Source organism: Rattus rattus, chromosome 2 (assembly GCF_011064425.1).
Source record: "Rattus rattus isolate New Zealand chromosome 2, Rrattus_CSIRO_v1, whole genome shotgun sequence".
Taxonomy (NCBI): domain Eukaryota; kingdom Metazoa; phylum Chordata; class Mammalia; order Rodentia; family Muridae; genus Rattus; species Rattus rattus.
The window spans coordinates 129,239,001-129,258,995 of NC_046155.1; positions in this window are offsets into that span (position 1 = coordinate 129,239,001).

Here is a 19,995-nt window from a genome sequence, read left to right on the forward strand (position 1 = left end):
TCTCAATTCTAATGTAGTATTTTCTTATACTTCAACCAACTAACCTGCAGGTTAGAAGGGAATGTATAGATGATATTACCATTAGCTTACCATATAAACACAATCTTGACTGATAGTCTCACCTTCAGGTACAAATGACTTTGAGGAACCATTTAAGTATCATTGTATATTTGGACTCATTGAAATGGTATTGCTTTTCATAAATATACCAAATTCTATATTTTATGCAAGTCCATCTCTGTAAATTACTTTGCAGAAATCATCTCAGTCTTTATCACTACAACATGAAGAGGCAGATGCATAGCTCCTGTCTTACTAAGAGCCAATGTAGATTCAGAAAGATGTTTAGTGTGTGAAGACGAATTCAATGGGTTTGGTCACCTGTTTTCAAAGAATGGGTTCCTACTAACTTTGTGCTCCTAAAAAGCTGTGCTTCATAACTTCTGAGTTAATATTGATATCTTCTATGTATTAGTTTCTTTTCTTTATGCTGCAACATACGCTGAGATGGCTAGTCATACTGCATTCGAGGCCAGGAAAGAGAGACAGTGAAATTCTGGTACTTAGCTTACCCCCTTCTTTTTCTGAAATATAGTTCCCCTCCTCACATTTAGGGTGGATCAGCCCACTTTAACCAACTAGATGCGTAAAATTCCTCATAGGCATGCCTAAAGGAGGTGTCACTCCGACTTATTCTGGAGTTTATTGACATCCAATTACTACCAGTTTTCATTCAAAAGGGAAACACATACTGCTAAAGATAACACTACTCAACCTCTCCAATAGCATCATTTCCAGAGAATCAACCAGATAATACCTTCAGCAGGAAGCCCACACTGCTCTAAGTAGAAGTATTAACCTTCTTCCTTTCACTTTTCTAAGAGTTAGACAGATGGGTGGGTGAAAATACTATCCTGGATTTTATACCAAGCTGAGCCTCTTGGCCATAGGGAACCTCATTTATAAGCCCAAGACCATTTCATGGGTTTATAAATCAACAAAGATGCTAGTCAAGAACTGTAGAAAGCCAATGGTTATAAAAAAAAAACATATAGGCTTGTGTCATGGCAACAGAGGAGAAAGTAACTTCATAACTATCAAGCCTTTCCCAGAGAATACTTGCACATAGAGCCAAAATGATTCTTCGGTAAACTCAGATTGCTCAAATACACCAACAATTTTCTTCATCCTCTTTATCACAAATACCAGAGAAATAGGCTACGCTACTGTTTACTGCTTGTTTTCTTCTACTGCCTCTGGAACACAATCTAATGTTTCATCAAGGTTGCCTATTGGTCTCGTACAACCAATTCAAGAATTCATTCCTAGTGTTTTCTTACTAAGTGGAGTTGGCTTAAAAGAATCTATCATTTTCCACATGAGACTCCCTGTCAGTTGGCTTCCAGGACCCCATTCCCTCCTGTTTTTTAGGGGTGGGGTGGTTGATTGCTTTTCTTATATTGCTTCAATAATACTTCCTCCTAATATCTTCAATTTTAACATTATTGTGTCTTCAGAATCAGCTTTCAATCATTTTTCTCTGTCTACATTAATTGCTGCTAATCTAAAGAAATTTACCAATATTCGACAATTCCCAAAGGAAGGAATATTTTTATTTTGGAATCTCCTGTGAACTATAAATTGTGGTGTGTGTGTGTGTGTGTGTGTGTGTGTGTGTGTGTGTGTATGTATGTATGAATGTATAAATGGGCATGTATGAATATGCATGTGGAGTCCACAACCTCAGGTGTTGTTCATCAGAAGCCATCTACTTTGATTTGGGGACAGCATCTCTCTATGGGACTTATGGCAAACTAATTAGGCTGGACTTTCTGGCAGGCCAATTCCAGGGTTCCTCCTGGCTCCGCCTCCCCATTCAAGGATGATAAGCGTGCATCTCCACACTGACCATTTATGTGGCTTCTTAGGCCAATCTCAGGTCTTCATATTTGAATTTCAAGCACTTTGCAATGCATTTCTCCTACCAGTTCAATGGTCTACAAATGTTTGAAGCAAACTATTTATATTTTCTTTCAACTGGAGTATCTAATAGGCCTTTCCAAAGTCTAGATGAGAATTTCAAATTCATTTTCTCAAGCTTCAAACATGGCAGCTCCATTCTTACAGTTACTTAGGAAAAGACTGAAAGAAATCATGGAAGGTATGAAGAGCAGGACACAGAGAGGGTTGGAGGGATAGAGGGAAGAAGGAACTTGATCTCATTTTTAATATGGTAAGTCACTCTATAATAAACAATAATCCCTGGGAGCTTTGGGGAGTCTGGTTGGTTCATATTATTCTTCTTCCTATGGGATTGCAAACCCCTTCAGTTCCTTTAGGGGAATGCCAGGGCGGTGAGGTGGGAGTGGGTAGGTTGGGGGGAGCACCTTCATAGAAGCAGGGGGATGGGGGATAGGATAAGGGGTTTCCAGAAGTGAAACTGGAAAAGAGGATAACATTTGAAATATAAATAAATAAAACATCCAATTAAAAATATAATCTATAATCAGCTGTAGCTAGTCCATCGGGAATCTCTACCAACATGAAATAGCTGAATAGATTTGTTATTGATATCACTCTGGTCTACACTTCCATTTCTATGGCCTTGATGGTAGTAATAACTTGTTTCCTGCCTCTTTCCTTCTGTTTCAGGATTCCATAGCAATATTTTTGAGTCTTCATTTTAAATTTTTGGTTGGTTACTCATGTGCCTTTAAAATCCACAGTTCATATGTTCTTCCAGCTAGTTCATTTCTGACTTCCTTCTTTATTTTCCTCCACCACAGTCATACTTTACTCAAGCCTGTCTGGCCCATTTGTTTCTCCAAAGTCTTCAAGAATAATTCTGTCTCAGAAATTTGTGATCACTCTTTATGCTGATGGGGAACTGCCTGCTCCTCACTTCAACTGAGCTCTTCTAGGATATCTGCTTGTCAATGAGGTCACCGATTCACATATGTCCATGGCAAATAGTCAGCAGGGGCTCACTGAGCTGCACCTTCTATTGTGCGTGATGTCTCTACTCCTCTCTACCTATGCACTGATACTTTGACTTGCTTCAGACCAATACATCTGGAAGGACTAACACCTCCTGAACTTCACGACTTGCAGCTTCTATCTAGAGTCCTTATGATACTTATCTGGAGGCACCATGTGATAAGTAAACTCAGTTAGACCTCCTGTAAAGGACTCCTGGGTAGCCATGGAATAAAGGCAGAAGACACTGATTCATAGTCCAGCTGTTGCAGCCATCCTAGCCACTCATCCATGTGAGTGAGAAGCTTTATTATAGTTTCTCCTATCCTTTTCAGTGCTTCAGATGATAATAGGTACGCCTCCTGAAGGACTGAAATCACGCGAAGAACCCAAACCGGCAGCTGCTATAATGATTCAGATCATAAGAAATAATAATAAAATTTTGTTCAAGCCCATGAGTTGCACAGTGTTGTCTTGTGTAGTGGCCACACATATCTGGAACATAAGTCAATGTCAGTTGAATCTGTCCTTTAAACCCCTGTGTGTAGTGATCTCTTTGTCTACCTTCCTTCTCCCTTTTCATTTATATTCATCGATCCTTTATCACCACCTGGCTCACTGAATATTCACATAGCTGTCATTTACTCCCAAGAAGAAAGGATTTATTTATTTATTTGGCAAGTGCTCCCTGATAGAGTCTATACTAATCTTCAACTCACAGCTTAGTCTGACCTCTGATTTGTAGCTCCCCTCCTTTGTCAGCCTCCCAGGTATGCCTACCAGCGTGGGCTACCATGATGGACTAAGCATGTGGACTTATTCATGACTAGATACCTCTCTGCTGTTTGAATGTGCTTCTCAGAGCTCAGGAGCTCAAGAAGAATATGTTGGATGAATGACTACATCTGTTATATGATTACATCTGTTATTTCCCACATTTCTTTGTTTCTAAGCACAAGAAAACATTAAAGCAAAAGAATGAGATGAATGAAAAATGCTACCCTGTCTACAAAAATCATTCTCGTGGACACAACATCTGGTAGGCCTGTCAGTGTCCCAGATCTCACCTTCCCATGGGAACAGACCTTATAAAAACTTTAACAGGCATTGACAGTGGATGAAAGTAGACAAAAGAAGATGAGTACAGGGGGCTTCAAACATAACCCAAATGGAGACAGTTTTCAGGATCAAAATGAATTCTGGTGGAGTTCTGCTCTGGAAACCTGCACCCGGCACCCTTTCCTCTACCAATTTATTGAAGGATGTGCTGATGCCTCTTTTTTCTACATGCTCAGGCACAGCAAGTCAAACGGTGAAAAGATACACTCTCCCCCCTTTTTTAGTTCAAGATGAATGAAGAGATAAAGAAAATGAGCAGAATAAAGAAAATTGCTCACATTGAAAACAAACTACTGTAAGATATTTGCAGTGCTTAACACATTGACAAAGCATCTTTCCCCACTGGAACAACCACATAATTAGCTTTATTTAACCTATTTCTGTTGGTACTTACAGAGGTTGTAGGAGCTGACTATGTATGTATCTTCCAATGGGAAAAATATGGATTTAACTGAAATAATTAAGTTTATTGGTTTGAAAGAGACACATGCGTGAAAACATATGAGGTCAATGATGTCATCATCACTCTACAGTTCTTCAACATTCGTTATGTTTGTGAGTGATATGTATGTGATCCTAGACTTTCCAAGGTGAGTAGTGATATTCCCAGTACTGTCCAGTGCCTTCCAACTCTCTAGAAGGGAAAGTGTCACTATGCAATGATTCAGTGTGGCCCAGGAATGTTGGGCCACACAGGGTATTCCGTGTCATTTGACTATCACCCACAGCTCCACACCCATGGAGGTTTTCCCACTCCAATTTAATCCAGTACCAGAGACCAGCAACTGATCCAACAAGTATTTTTTAATCTCTTCCTAAGGCTGAGGTTGAGGTGAAGGACAAAGTTATATATTTCTTTTCTTCAGGTTCTTATGGATTTATAGCGAAGCACCTATGAAATGGGAATGAGTGCAATCTGTTCCTATTCCCCTCTGTCTCTGGATGGAAATGGGTGTTGGATCATGCTGGCCACAACCTGCTGTGTCTGTGTTCAGAATGGTCATCTGCTGTACAGCTGGGATGATGTAGAATAGTGTACCAAGGATGAAGGGATCTGCCTGTGTGCTGAAAGTAGATGGGGGCCACCAACCAACCCAGCTTTTCACATCATCAGTAGGAAAATTGTCAAGTCCCAGAAGAGCTTTATAAGGACAGGGTAAGTGAGTGATAGTCTGATGATGGACACTATGAAAACCATTGAATTCCTCCATCTAATTATTTGTGATTCTTCATTGAGAGAGAGAAAGACACACACACACATACAGAGAGAGAGAGAGAGAGAGAGAGAGACAGAGAGACAGAGAGACAGAGAGACAGAGAGAGAGAGAGACAGAGAGACAGAGACAGAGACAGAGACAGACAGAGACAGACAGAGTGACAGAGAGAGATACAGAGAGAGAGAGAGGGAGAGGCAGAGATGGAGATATAGACAGAGACACAGACAGAGAGAGGGGGAGAGATAGATATAGACAGGCAGAAAGAGACAGAGGAGAGACTGAGACTGAGAAAGAGAGAGAGAGAGAGAGAGAGAGAGAGAGAGAGAGAGAGAGAGAGAGAGAGAGAGAGTACTGATACTGTCCAAAAAGAAATGTCAAGGGGTGGATGATTGCATTTCATAACATGGAAAGGTAATTATCACAACTTCATGAGGCTCTTGCTTTCCCTGGCACCCCCTTCTCAGGGTGCTAGAATCAGAAGGTAAAGGAATTCTCTTCCTTTCTTACCGCTGCCCTGTCAGCTGGAACTTTCTGAGTGCTTTTAACCTTAATGGGTTAACTTCATAAAAACCACAGCTCTTTATTCCAGCCAGAGATTTCCCATCATACTTTAGGACCAGCGAACCGTCTCTTCTTTGATGGCACCTTTTGGCTCCACAATAGAAGCCAATTTGTTAGACTTCTTTACAGGTCAGGGGCTGCGTGAGGATGTGGAGGGCGCTGCAGTGGGCACTGGAAAATGAAGTTGTATTCGCTTGGCAAATTATCCGTCTGCTGCACTTTATGGGCACTGATTTCCTTCCCTCTCCCGTTCCCTCTCTCTCTGTCCCGTTCTCATTCCCTAGCCTTTTTTTTTTTTTTAAACTGGGCAAGCGCGTACGTGAGATATCGTCACATAGCCAGTTAATGTAGGTTAATAGATTGATTCCAGTGACACGGATCATAATGAACAGTAAATTGTTTTATCTCTTAAGTCTTATTTGGTCAGCCAGGAAAACATATGAGGTAATATGGCTTGGACTAAATGGACCGTATAATAGATCTCCTTCTAAAGAATAAGGACAGGGGTGACAGCGCCTCTTATGATTAATGAAAATAATAATGGTCCTGAAATTGAAATTTTTCTAATTTTTTTTCCTTCTCCTCTCTTGGCTGCCACCAAAAACTTCAGCTGGGGGATGATTTGTGTACAATAACCGGACGTGACTTCTTTCTCTGCTAAGAATACAGGTTTAGGGACTGGGGAGGGGGGAGGAGACAAAGCAAGAAAGCAATGAATTGGTTTATAGAATTCAAAATATGCCACTTGGAGGTCCAGGATACTCAGTGACAATCCTCTCCCTGGTGTTCTGATGTAAGGCCCACTTCCACAGTGTGACGATCTAGATAAATGCTCTGCCATCCAATATGCTATGTCAGTTTGATTATTTACCTAGATTGAAACAAATTCCACTCTCAGTTTTATTTTTAAGTCTTGCCATTTCTCTCCTCTACCAGCATTTTTTCTTTGAGCAAGGGAATCTTGCTTTTAACCCACATCTATGCATCAAGAACTATTATTTTCTCACTGGTTATTAGCAAAAGCAAATGCATGGTTCAGGATTTGATTCTGATTTTGCCTTCCTTTTAAACAAAGTCGTATTTTGAAATCCTTTGGGGCAGAAAAGGAAAGGTGAATAGATTTTGAATAGGTATCAACAAAAACCGAGGCAGTGTAAGCAAGCCTCTAGAAGAGGCAGCATGGTGGGTGACGAGTTGTCAAGTCCTGTCCCACAGGCTTGCTTACACTGCAAACACTGATGGAATATGGGATGCTGATGGGATACAGGATGATCATCCAATTACAGAAGGCTACTGTTCTCTGGGAATGTGAGGGAAGGAAGCACTTGGGGATCCAGCAAAAGGGATATGGGTCTTCCTGTACCACGTGACTAAGGGTTATTACCTCTGAGCCATTTCTTCCACACTGCAGATCACATATCACTTGGACAGCAGCTGGAGAAATGTGTGCAGGCAATTCTAGGAGGAAGGCCTCAGAACAGAGGCCACCCATTTCACTCTCAGATTCGGCACAACGTCTGTCCGGTTTGGTTTAGCCAGACCTCATCTTCAGGACTGGCTTCTGGAAATTTCTCAAGATAATTTAACATATTTCATCTGAGTCTTAGAAAAGCGCTTGTGAAATCTTTAGGGAGTTGTTTTTACTTTGTAAAAACACTGGTCTACCAAGGCTAAGGGAGAAATAGTAGACTAATGAGAGTCTTCATTTAAGGATTCTGTTATAAACCAAGTTCCTCTATAAAACCTGAATCCTTGATATTAATATTTTCTTTTCTAACCATTGATCATTGCAAGATATAAAACCAAAGTTTCCATTTATTTGCAAATAGAACTTGTAACAAAATATTAGATCTGTGCTATTAAAAGAAGAGGATTTTATTAAACTAATTTTGAATCATAAATTACAAAGTTTTGTGTGATGTTCTATTTATGTTCATAAGTCTCACATAATTCAATATAAAATTATGTACTGCATATTTACTGCACATACCTATGAGGTTCTTAGTCACCATTATTTGAAGAAATAACTGGTCAACATGTAACCTGTGTTACCTTTAAAGAGTGAAATATTGAAAATTTAAACAAGAAATTATAGACATTTTTAGTAACATTTCGCATTTCCATAAGCAATCATTACTCTTGCCATTAAATAGAAACCTATCTATTTCTTATCTTTTGCTTCTCCAAGATATTGAACAATAAACAACAAGGTATCTTAGAACAGATTTTGAAAGTATTTACTCTTTTAAACTACTTGCTAAGTCCACCTTTTCAGATATTTCTTAATATTCAAAAATTATTAATAAAAAATATAAATTAAGCTGGATACCAATTTCAGGACTAAAATTACATATCAACATATTCTGTTGTGTTACTTCGATGTGTATTATTGAATTTTATCACTTTATCCAATGCGTTTGCAATTATTTGGTAACCCTCTTCTTTATAGTTTATTTTTCTGATTTTATTATTTCTTAGACAAGATATATAGTGTATCTTGAATTTGGAAAAGTATGAGATATTTGGAGAATTGTCAATAGTAACTCATGAATAAGAGGAAGCTTTCAATATTTTGCAGAGTTTTGAGATTGGAACCATATCTTGGGTCTGCAAGGGTAAAAGCCTAATTGCTCAGAAACCACAAGGAGAGACACTTCGTTTGAGAAACCAAGTTAGAGCCTGCAAACTGGAAAGAAACCTCCATTGGCTAGGGATGTAGCTTACCTGGGGGAGGTTGCCTGCCATACATGAGGACCCGGGTTTGATCTCCACTTCTGCATCAATCCCGCATAGTGAAAAGTATTTACATTCCCATCAAGTGAGCAAGAGGGGCAGGAGGATCAGAAGTTTAAGGGCATCTTCATCTGTACGATGAGTTCAAGACAGACTGCCTTAAAAAAACCAAAATGTTGAAAATATTTGAATGCTGATTGAATGGCATTAAATGACCCAAATTTAAGCACAGATGGTAATCCTGTTTATGACCCATGATACCTGATGACTGAGAATCCCGGAACTTGTTTCACCCATACAGCACAGTGGAGTGTGACAGACTGAGAGGCACACCCTCTCCATCTCGGTCAATGCTCTTAAAGATCATTAAGAGAGTTTCCATTTGCCCCATACTGTTTTTAATCCACTGAGAGCCCTGTTCCCTTTTTTCTTGCGGTTATCTAATCAAACCATTTATACTAGTTCCAAATTAAGCTCAAATCTGCCAATGAGTACAAATCTATCGAACTTAGCTCTTCATTCACTTATCAGTAATGAAAATTTGAAAGGAACGATTTTTGAAAAATTACTTTGATCAAAAAGTAACTAACATGGACGCTCTAAGTCTCAATGAAACTTTTACATTTGAAAATTCTTAATGATACTTTTTATTTTGTTATTTTAATACACTAGTACAATATTTATTTTCCTTCTAAAAAATGCTATATATTTATGTGTATGTGTTTTTTGCCTGTGTGTATGTCTTTGTACTAAGTATGTGCAGTGTCCACAAAGTCCAAAAAAGAGTATCATATCTTCTCAGATTAGACAACAGACAGTTGTGGGCCGCCATGTAAGTACCAGGAATTAAACCTGGGTCATCTGGAAGGCTGGGCCATCCCTTTAGCTCCTAATGCAACATTTAATTTTAATTATCCAAATATACTGGAGAATTAAAGGAATAATATATTATGTATATACATAATACAAACATATATCATCATGGCATACAACAAAGTTTTGTTTGTTTGATGGTTTGGTTTTGTTTATGGGGGTGTGAGGGAGCCTTTATTTATTGTTGTTTTGGTATAGTTTTTGTTCTTGTATTTTGGTTTTGGGTTTTTTGTGGGGTTTTCTGCTTGTTGCTGTTTGGTTGGTTGGTTGGTTAGTTGGTGGTTTTTCTTTGTTTTTTGTTTTGACTTGGGTTTGAGTCATTGTTTCTCTGTGTAACAGCCTTAGCTATACTGGGACTCACTCTGTGCACTCATAGAGATCTTCCTGTCTTTGGCTCCCCAGTGCTGGGAATAAAGGAATGTGCCACACCTTGTTACAGTAGAAATTTTGACTCATTGAGTTTTGTCACAAACACACACATATGTGGAAAGCATTTACATGTGAAACTCAACAGAAGAAGGTAAAATGAACGTAGAAATACTTTATTTTCAACTTTGTGAAAGAAAAAAGATCCATAGAAGACAAGAATTAAGAAAAATGGTGATGATTTCGAGCTGTTAAAATTAAGATATCACTTAAAATGTATGTTTTTAGCTAGAAATTTTTGAAATGAACATTTTACCATTATAATTAAGAAAACAATTATTTCTTTGTGCTAGGTACTAATTTTGTTATTTTATCTAAAATAACATATACAATCGCCGTAACCAGTCTTTGAGCTAAATATTATTTTTACTTATTCTACAAATAAGGAAGTAGAGTGCCATGCAGGTTGAGTAATTGGTACAAGAGCATATAGTTGGCCATGACAGAACCAAGATTTAAAGCCAAGCTGCCTCACTGCAAAACACGAGCTTTTAGCATACTTCATCAATAACACAGAATATCCCAGGCACAGATTCCTGAGTACGTGGATTTCTATGCTGAATAGTGCTTTGTCAGCTGCAGTCTCAGATACCTAAATATAAACAGGAAGAAGTACATGAGACTATGTTTCTGATGTCAAGGTTAAGAGCTGCCCATTATGACAAAATGTATTTGTCTTCATTTCAATGATAGGTTGTGCTAACAGGTTTGTGATGGGCGATTTTGGCCTTTTGTTTTCATTGTCCAAGAGGCCATGTTGTTTAAAGACTTCATCATTTCACTCTGTCTTTTATGGTACCAAGTAAAGGAGCAGTCATCAGATCAATGTGAATAGATTAGTCCAAGTGCCGCAAGGAATTAATCACAAAATTATTGACAACATACTTAATTTTAAAATACTTACAGACATTGTGGGAAGCAATACATGCTTTAAATACCTCTATCCTCTGCTATAGCTATGAAGAAAGAGGAAAGGTGTGGTTTTGTAAAGAACTTAGATGACCCCACAGGCCTGGCTTTCCCCTGGTCGACTCCTTGGAGCTCTAAGATTCTATATCTAAGTATGCCCTCCTTGACTTCATCATCTAGTGTTCCTGGCTAATAGAACAGAAAGTATAACTGGTCCTCCATTTTAATGAGTTCTTCAACCCTAGGTTCAACCCCCCTGGATTAAAAGCATTGCAGAAGATTAGAAACTTCTACATGCATTGGTCACAGACAGAGTTTTTCCTGTCATCAGTCCCAAAGGCATACATCATACCATCTACTGTCATAGTATTACTAACACATTGGTTATTATGAGAAAATGAGAGAATATTTTTAGTGTACAGGAATATATGCATGGGTTATATTACCAATACTGGGCTGCTTTACAGAAGAGATTGGCTGTCTATCGCTTTTGTTATTTCAAGGCGTCTTTATGTTTTGGAATCCATCTCCATGTGGTCAGCATCTGTGTGTGTGTGTGAGAGAGAGGCGAGGGGGGGGGAGAGGGGAGAGGGAGAGAGAGAGGAGTATGGGGGACTAAAACCACAGTTCTTGCAGCTCCTCTTCAGGTTGCTACTTTTGGATTTTGGGGCCCATCCTGCTGAGTCCTAGGTCCTTTGGGATAAGGATCAGGGCATGGTCATTGACACAGTCTAGCATCTTTGATATTGTCTAAAAACTGAGAAAGACACAGTGACTCAGCCTGTTTCTCAACCTTCCCTCCTCACATCTCCTTCCTGCCCACTCTTTCATTATCTCGTTCTCACTCCCACCCTCCTTTTGTCTTTATTTTCTTCTATCTCTTGCACATTTGTACTCTGTCCTCTTCTGTTTGGGAGTAGAAAACCAGGAAATGTTTAAAAATAACAATTATATTCTAGTGAGAATTAAACGCAGTCCTCATCAGCAACAGGGAAAAGAAAACCATAAATTTAAAAATTAAACTCAAAAAGTAAACAGTGTGGGTAGGTTTTTGAGTTCTTACACATACTGTGAGAAAAGCCCCCCAAAATCTCAGCAAAATGTCCCCCTGCTTCTTCTCTGATTCAATTCATTTTCCACAAAGGCCAGAGCATAAATTACTGTGTAAGAAAAACGTTGCTACTATAATTATCATCCATTTTGCAACAGAACTGCTCAGAATTTTACCCATTCCGTAGATTGGCTTGTTTCTGGGTTCTCTTGGGAGTCCACTCAGCATGTAGACATTTTAATATTTCCAGACACCCATACATCCATGTTGTAATCCCTATGTCTTCAGCAGTGAAAAATCACAAGTCCCATACCTGCCGAGAATGGACGTCTTTCCGTATGTGCGTGTAGCTTTCAGGAACCTTGCGTTAATTAAAAAGGGGAAACCAATGGGCCTGTGAATCCACCTTCTCCTAGGGTTGATTAACATCCTAGGTGAAATTAAGGACCGTGCTGAACAGGAAAATCGACATGGGAGGGAGAGGCATTTACCACGTATATGGAACTCTCTCCCTATCTCAAGCACATAGAAAATACATTATTTTATTTTTTATGGAAGGAAAAAAAAGATATTAAAAAAGCCAATGACTGATTTTGCCTCTTGAACCAAATCAAATATTTTCTTGTCAGAGCGCTCATAACTGCAGGCTGCAGAGGTCAGGACCCTAACTTTCTCCTTCAGAAGGTTGCTAGTGGAATGTCCGTGAGATTAAGGCGCCTTTTGTTTTCCTTGGGAGGGTTTTGCTTACACTGGCAAGGGCCAGAGACAAGCCGAGGTTCTCTAGACTCTGTTTATTAGATTTTTATCTTCTTATCGGAGTCCTCCTCCTTAAATCATGTCAGCATTTTACCCCTCTTCAGGGATTCCTGGTGTTTTATTGTCTGTGAGCTGCTTGGGGGGTGGTCGGAGAGGGAGCTCAGCTAACAAATATAACATTTATGTAATCGTAGGAATGGGGAGGGTGCTGCATTCTTATTATCCCCACTCGTGGGGCTTGCTTTCCATAGCCCACGAGCCCGGGGGAAAGCTCACAGCCAGGATAGTCTGTGCTTATTTGTCAACAGCCTGACATGGCTTCTCTGTGGACAACCTGCATTTCAGTCACTCTGACTGGCTCTTTAAACCCATATATACTTACTTAAGCGCTTCTCAATCATCCAGAGGAGCCATGGGCTGCGCGCCTGATAGCTTTGAACTGAAGAATATTATTTGTTTTATTCACCAATATAATCTGGTTGCCCAGGGTGTGTGTCTGGGCCTGCTTGTTTGTTCGATTTCGCAACTTTAGATTGAAACTTTAAAACCTCACAGTGAAATCTGCGAAATTCCTGTTTTAGATAAAAGTGGAATTGGAATTCTTAAGTGTGTGTCTGTGTGTGTCCCTGTGTATCTGTGTGTGTACATGTGCCTGCATATGCCTGCATGTGTGTGTGTGTGTGTGTGTGTGTGTGTGTATGCCTGTGTGCTTGCACATGTATGTGTATATTCCTGGGGTTTTACATGATAAGGGAGAGACAAGCTGAGAAATCAGGAAGTCAAAAGTGGTGCTCAATGCTGGGAAATGGATTTGTTCTTTTCATTGCTCCCCACGTGACTCATAATATGGTTTGGTTTTGTTTCTTTTGTTTTTGTGTCAATCAAAGTCACATGTACTATTTTTTTAAGTTAGCAATCAATAACGTTATCCAGGAAACTAAAACCGTAAGTAGATAGGCAAAAACGACTCTCACTGATATTCAATGAGACCAAAGAGTGACTTCGCTATGGTATTGTCTGTGGTTTGCAAAGTTGGCAATAGCTGTGGAATGATGAGAAGAAAGAGAAGTGGGGTCCTGCTGATCCTGTGCTGATGAAAGGTTCTTGGATGGAAATTGATTTTCAGTTATTAATCTTTCTCATTAGCTCATTTGAGGTGAGAATTGAAAGAAACAGGGAGAATCGCAGTCATTCAGGAGCACGGGTCCACTAGAAAGTAGTTGAATTTCTTCGTCCACCATTTGAAAAAGTCACGTATAGAGTCTACATGCATTCAGTACTGCTTTTCTTGGGATCCCCAGAGTACTGGGCTTTTAGAACAAGAACATCGTGTGTGTCCTCTGCCTCACAACCCTGTCTCTGAGACTGTAAGGTTCCCTTTCCAGCTCAGAGTAGCTGTATGCTTGGCCTCCATTAGGTGTTCCTATGCAAGAGAGTGGGTACTGTGGGATGTTTGCCTCCTCTCTAAAGAATATAGATTAACGGGATTTTATTCCACCTTAAGAGCCTTTGCCCAACTTGCTAAGCAACAAGTTCCTGTGCAAAAAGACTTAACATAACAACTTTCATGGCCACCTTTTCCTACCAACGGATAAGATCCTACACAGTAAAGGGGGACACACAACTTGGAAACTGAGATTCTGTCCGTGAAAATTTTCCTATATCTTGAAAAACATGCTTGAATCAAGCACGGCCAATGAGGAACTTGGCGAATTCGCCGAGAAAATGAGATTCTGTCTGTGAAAATACTGGGGCGAAGTACCAACAACAGTGTTTTCTCAAGATAAAAAAGAAAACTGAAGATGCTTGAAGTCTTACTCAGTAGGGGGGGGTATCCAGTATTTTTCACCTAAGTTACTACTTTCTATTTTCTCAATTGTCACCTCAATCCAAATGATGACACACTTGCTTCTTTGTCTTCATTGTCATTTTCAACTTTGTAATTGACTTCTCTTACCATTTGTGGAAAAAAAATAATCATGAATAAAAGCCTAAGCTCCTCTAGAATGTACAACATAACTGCTATCTAGAGAAGATAGATCTCTGGGTAGAAACACTACTCACTAGTTTCTAAAACTAGTAACAATGTTATCATTTTGTAGACATTACCTTAATAAACACCAGAAGATGCTATGGTTGACCCAAGGCCATTCATTCATTTCATTGTTTTTCATTCACCCAACATTTATTTATTTGATACTATGTTGCCAATCCTGAAGCGGTTTAGGTATTATAAGAAGGATGAACTAAGAGGGATAATTGTTCTTACTGAGTCCCCTGCAAATTTCATAATGTCTTTGTTTTTAATAGCTAAGCAGTATTCCATGGTGTAAACCAATAGACATGAATGCACTGGTACAGGAGACAACTTCCTGACCAGAACACTGACCTCTTAGGAACTAAGATCAATAGTTAAAGAAGTGGAACCTCATGCCACTGAAAAGTTTCTGTAAGGCAAAGGACATCATCAATAGGACCAAACCGCAGTCTACAGAATAGGAAATATCATTACTAACCTACACCTAACAGAGGGCCTATATCTGAATTATACAAGGAACTTAAGAAATTAAGCACCCACAACCCAAACAACCCAATTTACAAGTGGGGGACAGAGTTCAAAAGATAATTCTCAACAAGGGAATCTCTAGTGGCTAAGAAATACTTAAAGAAATGTGCGTTGTCCTTAGTCATCATGGGAATGCCACCAAAACAACTCTGAGATCCAGGCTTACACCTGTCAAGATGGAGAAGATCAAGAACTTCGATGAACAGCATGTGCTAGTGAGGATGTGGAGCAAGGACAGCACTTATCCATTGCTGGCATGGAAATCAACTTGGTGGTTTCTCAGAAAATTGGGAACAGTTCTACCTCAAGACCTAGCTGTAACACTCCTGGGCATATACCCAAAAGATAACCCACCATACCACCAGGACACATGCTTAACTATGTTCATAACATTTTTATTCATAAGAGCCGGAAGCTGCAAATAACCCAGATGTCTGCTTGTTTCTTTTGAAACTGGTCTGGATGCGTAGGCAGGCTGACCTCAAGTTGAGTATTATCCGGGTCAGCCTCCTAAGTGTGTGATTACCAATCTGAATTTCTATACCCTTACTCACATGTACACATACATATATTAAATACCTTTAAGATGTCTACTGACTGATCTGTCAAATCAAAGATTTTACAATATAGCAAAAATAATAATGCGGCTTTATATCTGAGACCCCTATCATGAATATCATCTTACAGTTGCAGAACTTGACTGTGAAAAATATCCATTCACAGAGGGTACATCATAAACTGATACATGACCCTTAGGTTTCTATCTTTGAGTTGTTCATAGTGATAAGAATGAGCACATGATGAAGTTCTAATAGAAATAAAAATAGAGTAGAATACCAAATCCTCTTTTATAATGAAACAAAGGTTAAATAAACACATGCAGATGCAAAAGACCAGCACAATAAAATGCCATCTTTAGGAAATACTATTAGAAATAATGTTTTTAGTTTTTTTCACAATAAAATTATTATACAGTAAAAGCAAGTTAAATAAACTTTGTTCTAAAATCTCAATGAAATTGTTTAGTTGTAGTGAGTTCTATCAGTCTACATATTCATGGTGGCTTGATTCCACAAATTACTTTATGAATGGAAAATTCTTGGGTACTATGCAGGTGCTCGACTTAAAGTCATTTTATTCTTAGAAAGTAAAACACACAAAATGCTATTCACAACTTGTAAATTTCAGGCTAATGCCAGTTTCTCAAACACAACATTTGATGTTGAGGCTATATGATGTGATTCAATAGTAGTTAATGGGTTTCAAAGACTTTAGATTAGCAGTTACATCAAACTCTTTAAGTAGACATTAGATCCCAATGTATATGATATATAGATAAATATTATACATATTAGATATATATACATATGTGTGTGTGCACTAAATGTAAAATGGGGTTTGGAATTTTCTTAATCATTACTCTATTTGTGAAATTCTAGAATTATCCTGTTGTTGCTTTTAGCCTTGGGAATACAAATGTTTACAAATTGCTCACTGCCCCAGACATGCTGTTCTCAGAACTTAAACATGTCCTCTGGAGTGGTACACAATTGTGTTTAGTTCTTGTTTCCTCAATTTTCTCTGTAACATTAGGCAAGAAGCACATCGGATGCCAGATTCTGGCAAAACAATGGCCTCAATTTCATTTAACCCTGAAAGCTGGCAAAATCTTTTAAAATATACACAGCCATTCCTGTGATAACCTGCAGGTAGGACCAGGAGAGGCGGGGGAAATTAGGGGCATTGATTCTAATGTCTGTACATTTGATCTTTACCCTAAAGGCTTAAGGGTACTTTCAGTTGGATGAAGGAAGGTGTGCTCTCTATGTACATCTAGGATTTAGAACAGAGTGCTAAAAATTACTCTACTCCAATGGGGGCGGGGGGAGGCACCATATATTTCTTGCCCTTCATCATATTTGTCTGTTTTGACAAGGTTCATAAAAATGTAAAGAAGGTCTTAAAAACAGTTTCATTAGGCCTCATAGGCATTGGAGCAGTGCGGCTTGGGATCTTGACCCTGGCTTAGTGCTTTCCTGTGGAAAGATGCTACTTGTCCAAACTGTTTAATCTTCTCACGACCTGTCTCCACCCCAGGATGGTGCTGACTCACCTTCTGCATATTTGGCAAGAGGAATTGAAGTCACCTGGCTCTCTGGTGATTTTGTGTGTGTGTGTGTGTGTGTGTGTGTGTGTGTGTGTGTGTGTGTGTGTGTGTGTGTCCTTGTAGAACAGGCCCACTGTCTTGATTTCACAGTTGGTTCAGCAGAGAAGGCTGTACCCAGAGCAGAAGATCATTGGTTTCCAAAGCTTTTTATCACATGCTGGTGACTCGTGACTGAATTATCAAAAACACAAACAAACAAACACAACCTTGTTAATCATTCAGTTTGAATGGTTCTGACTGAATCTCAGCAGTATACTGTTTTCCATATACATTTTTAACTCTTCAAGTTAGCCCAAAGTTGACCCTAGAAAATCCCAGCTATGGTTCCAGAAGCAACTTGGACTTTAGAGGCACTAAGCACTGGATGCCTATTTTAGCCAATGGACTGCAACAGCTTTTTAAAACAGGCTAGAGAAGCCCTAACAGCTGTCTTTATATGCTAGACATATTACACTATTGTCATGTAATTATACTTCAAAGGACAAGATAGAATTCATTTTCCATCTAAATCCATGCAAAGATGAGCTATGCGGGCTTTCAATTCTTCTGAATGCAAGGAAATGCTGCTTTGCAGGGCTCTCCCGTTCTTGCATGCCATTAAAATGCTGTCAGTTTGTAACAACAGGATTGCAAAAGGCCCCTGATGTCATCAGACATTATGCTAGCGTCAGCCAAGGAATCTCTGACAATTCGGGTCATAATGGCCACTGTGTGTTCACTGTTGGAGAATGATATACAGGGGCTGATGGAATTTCCACTAATATAATTATGCTGTTTGCTGTGCATAAATACCCAGAGGCTGAACAAAAGATTGAGTTTCTTTTCCAAATTCATAGTCAGCCATGAAAAAAAGCAACCACTATTTTGAGACTGTCACCAAAGACGATTGGCTACAGCACAACATTGGTGCTTAAGACCTACCCCCCTCCCTGGCCCCCATGATACAGCATGTCACTCCCTTAGAAATGCCATGTGACTTCACAGCATCGTGTTGTGGTTGTCATAAAAAGGAATGTGGGATCATTTAGCGAATTGGGAATCACTGAAGGAAACTCGTTCTGTAGAATTCATTTAGCAGCAATGGGGGGATAAATGGACTGAGCAAATCCCTTCTAGAGTGGGGCACTTAAACCAGATTTCTAAAGTATCTGGAGTCTTCACACAGAATTTCTATGCTAAGTAGCCAGCACCCAATCCAACCAAGAAATTTCAAGGACTAAGGAAGGTTCATTTTCCAGTCCTCTAGCCTTCCAGCAGAGAGTCCTCTTCCCCCACATGAGTGGGTTTTACACTGCTCAATGATGTGACGAGGCACAGTCAAGTGCCATTATGCTCCTGGCTTCCCGCCATCGAAATGGGGAAGAAGAAAGTCTATCCTTTATACTGCTTTGCTTAGTGATCATAGGGGCAGGGGGGAAGAGAGGAGGGGATAGGGGCTTGTGGAGGGGAAACTAGAAAGGGGGATAACATTTGAAATGTAAATAAATAAAATAACCAAAAAAAAAAAAAACCATAAAAGGCTCATTGTTCCAAGTGAGAGGAGCAATGGTCCAATTGTGTACACTTTAAACACCCAGGCACATGGACAGGCACTTTTCCTTATCAACATTTATTAACTGTGCATATTAATGGGCTTTATTGTGATATTTTCATACATGTATCTAATGTGCCTTCACCATGTTCGCCCACATAATGCCCTCTCCTCTTTCCTCCCACTGTTCCTATCGGCTAAACCAATGCTATAGAGCAAACTCCCTTCAGTGAGAACCAGTTCCCCTTCTCCCTGACTGGCCCCCATTCTATTTTTTGTTAAACAGATAGGGGTGGGAAGGAAGGGAAAAGAAGGGGATGGGGGGAGAGGGAGAGGGTGGGAGACAGGGATGGGGAGGGGAGAGACATCTCAGTGAGTTTTATTAAGGTCACTTACAGCAGCATGGGTGAAGGGGTTGGGGACAGTCCTCTTACCGGAAAGATAATCTTTAAAGAAATGACCATTGAAATTATCTTCTCCCCATCCTTTAATTTTGCCTTTACAGTTCTGTGACATTTCCTGATAAAAACAACTGCAAAGAACGAGACAGCAACAGTAGCCTAACTGTGTTTCAGTAATTCATCAAGGGTACGATTAATTCAATAGTGCCATTAGTAAATGAAAATGAGCAACAATTACTCTTTTATTATAAATACAAATGGTTGTCCATCATCCTTATTAATTATTGTTATTAAAGTATAATAAGAATATTTGATGGGGACTGGCTGTTAGGCAGAGAGCTGTATTCTTTCTCTCCTTCAAATACAGATGCCTTCTTTCTCCCGAAGAAGTTGTCTCCACAAAGCAGGTCTGGCATACCTAGTTTTTGAAATGAACAAATCTGTTTACAAGTAGGGAATGTTTTCTTACAGCACACAGATTTGGTATGGCTTACGATAAAGTCCTCTTACTCAGCTGACCTTCTCATTTCCCCTTTCTCATTGTGGTTTGTCTGACTTCAGCAGTCTAAGGATGTACTAATTAACGAGGAGCACAGAAGCTAGGGTCTAATGCTCTTACTTCTGAGGGACTCGAGCTAAGACAGACAGACAGGATTATGGTAATATTGTGCCTGTCATACTCCTGAAAGCGGTCAATGCTTTGCCTGTA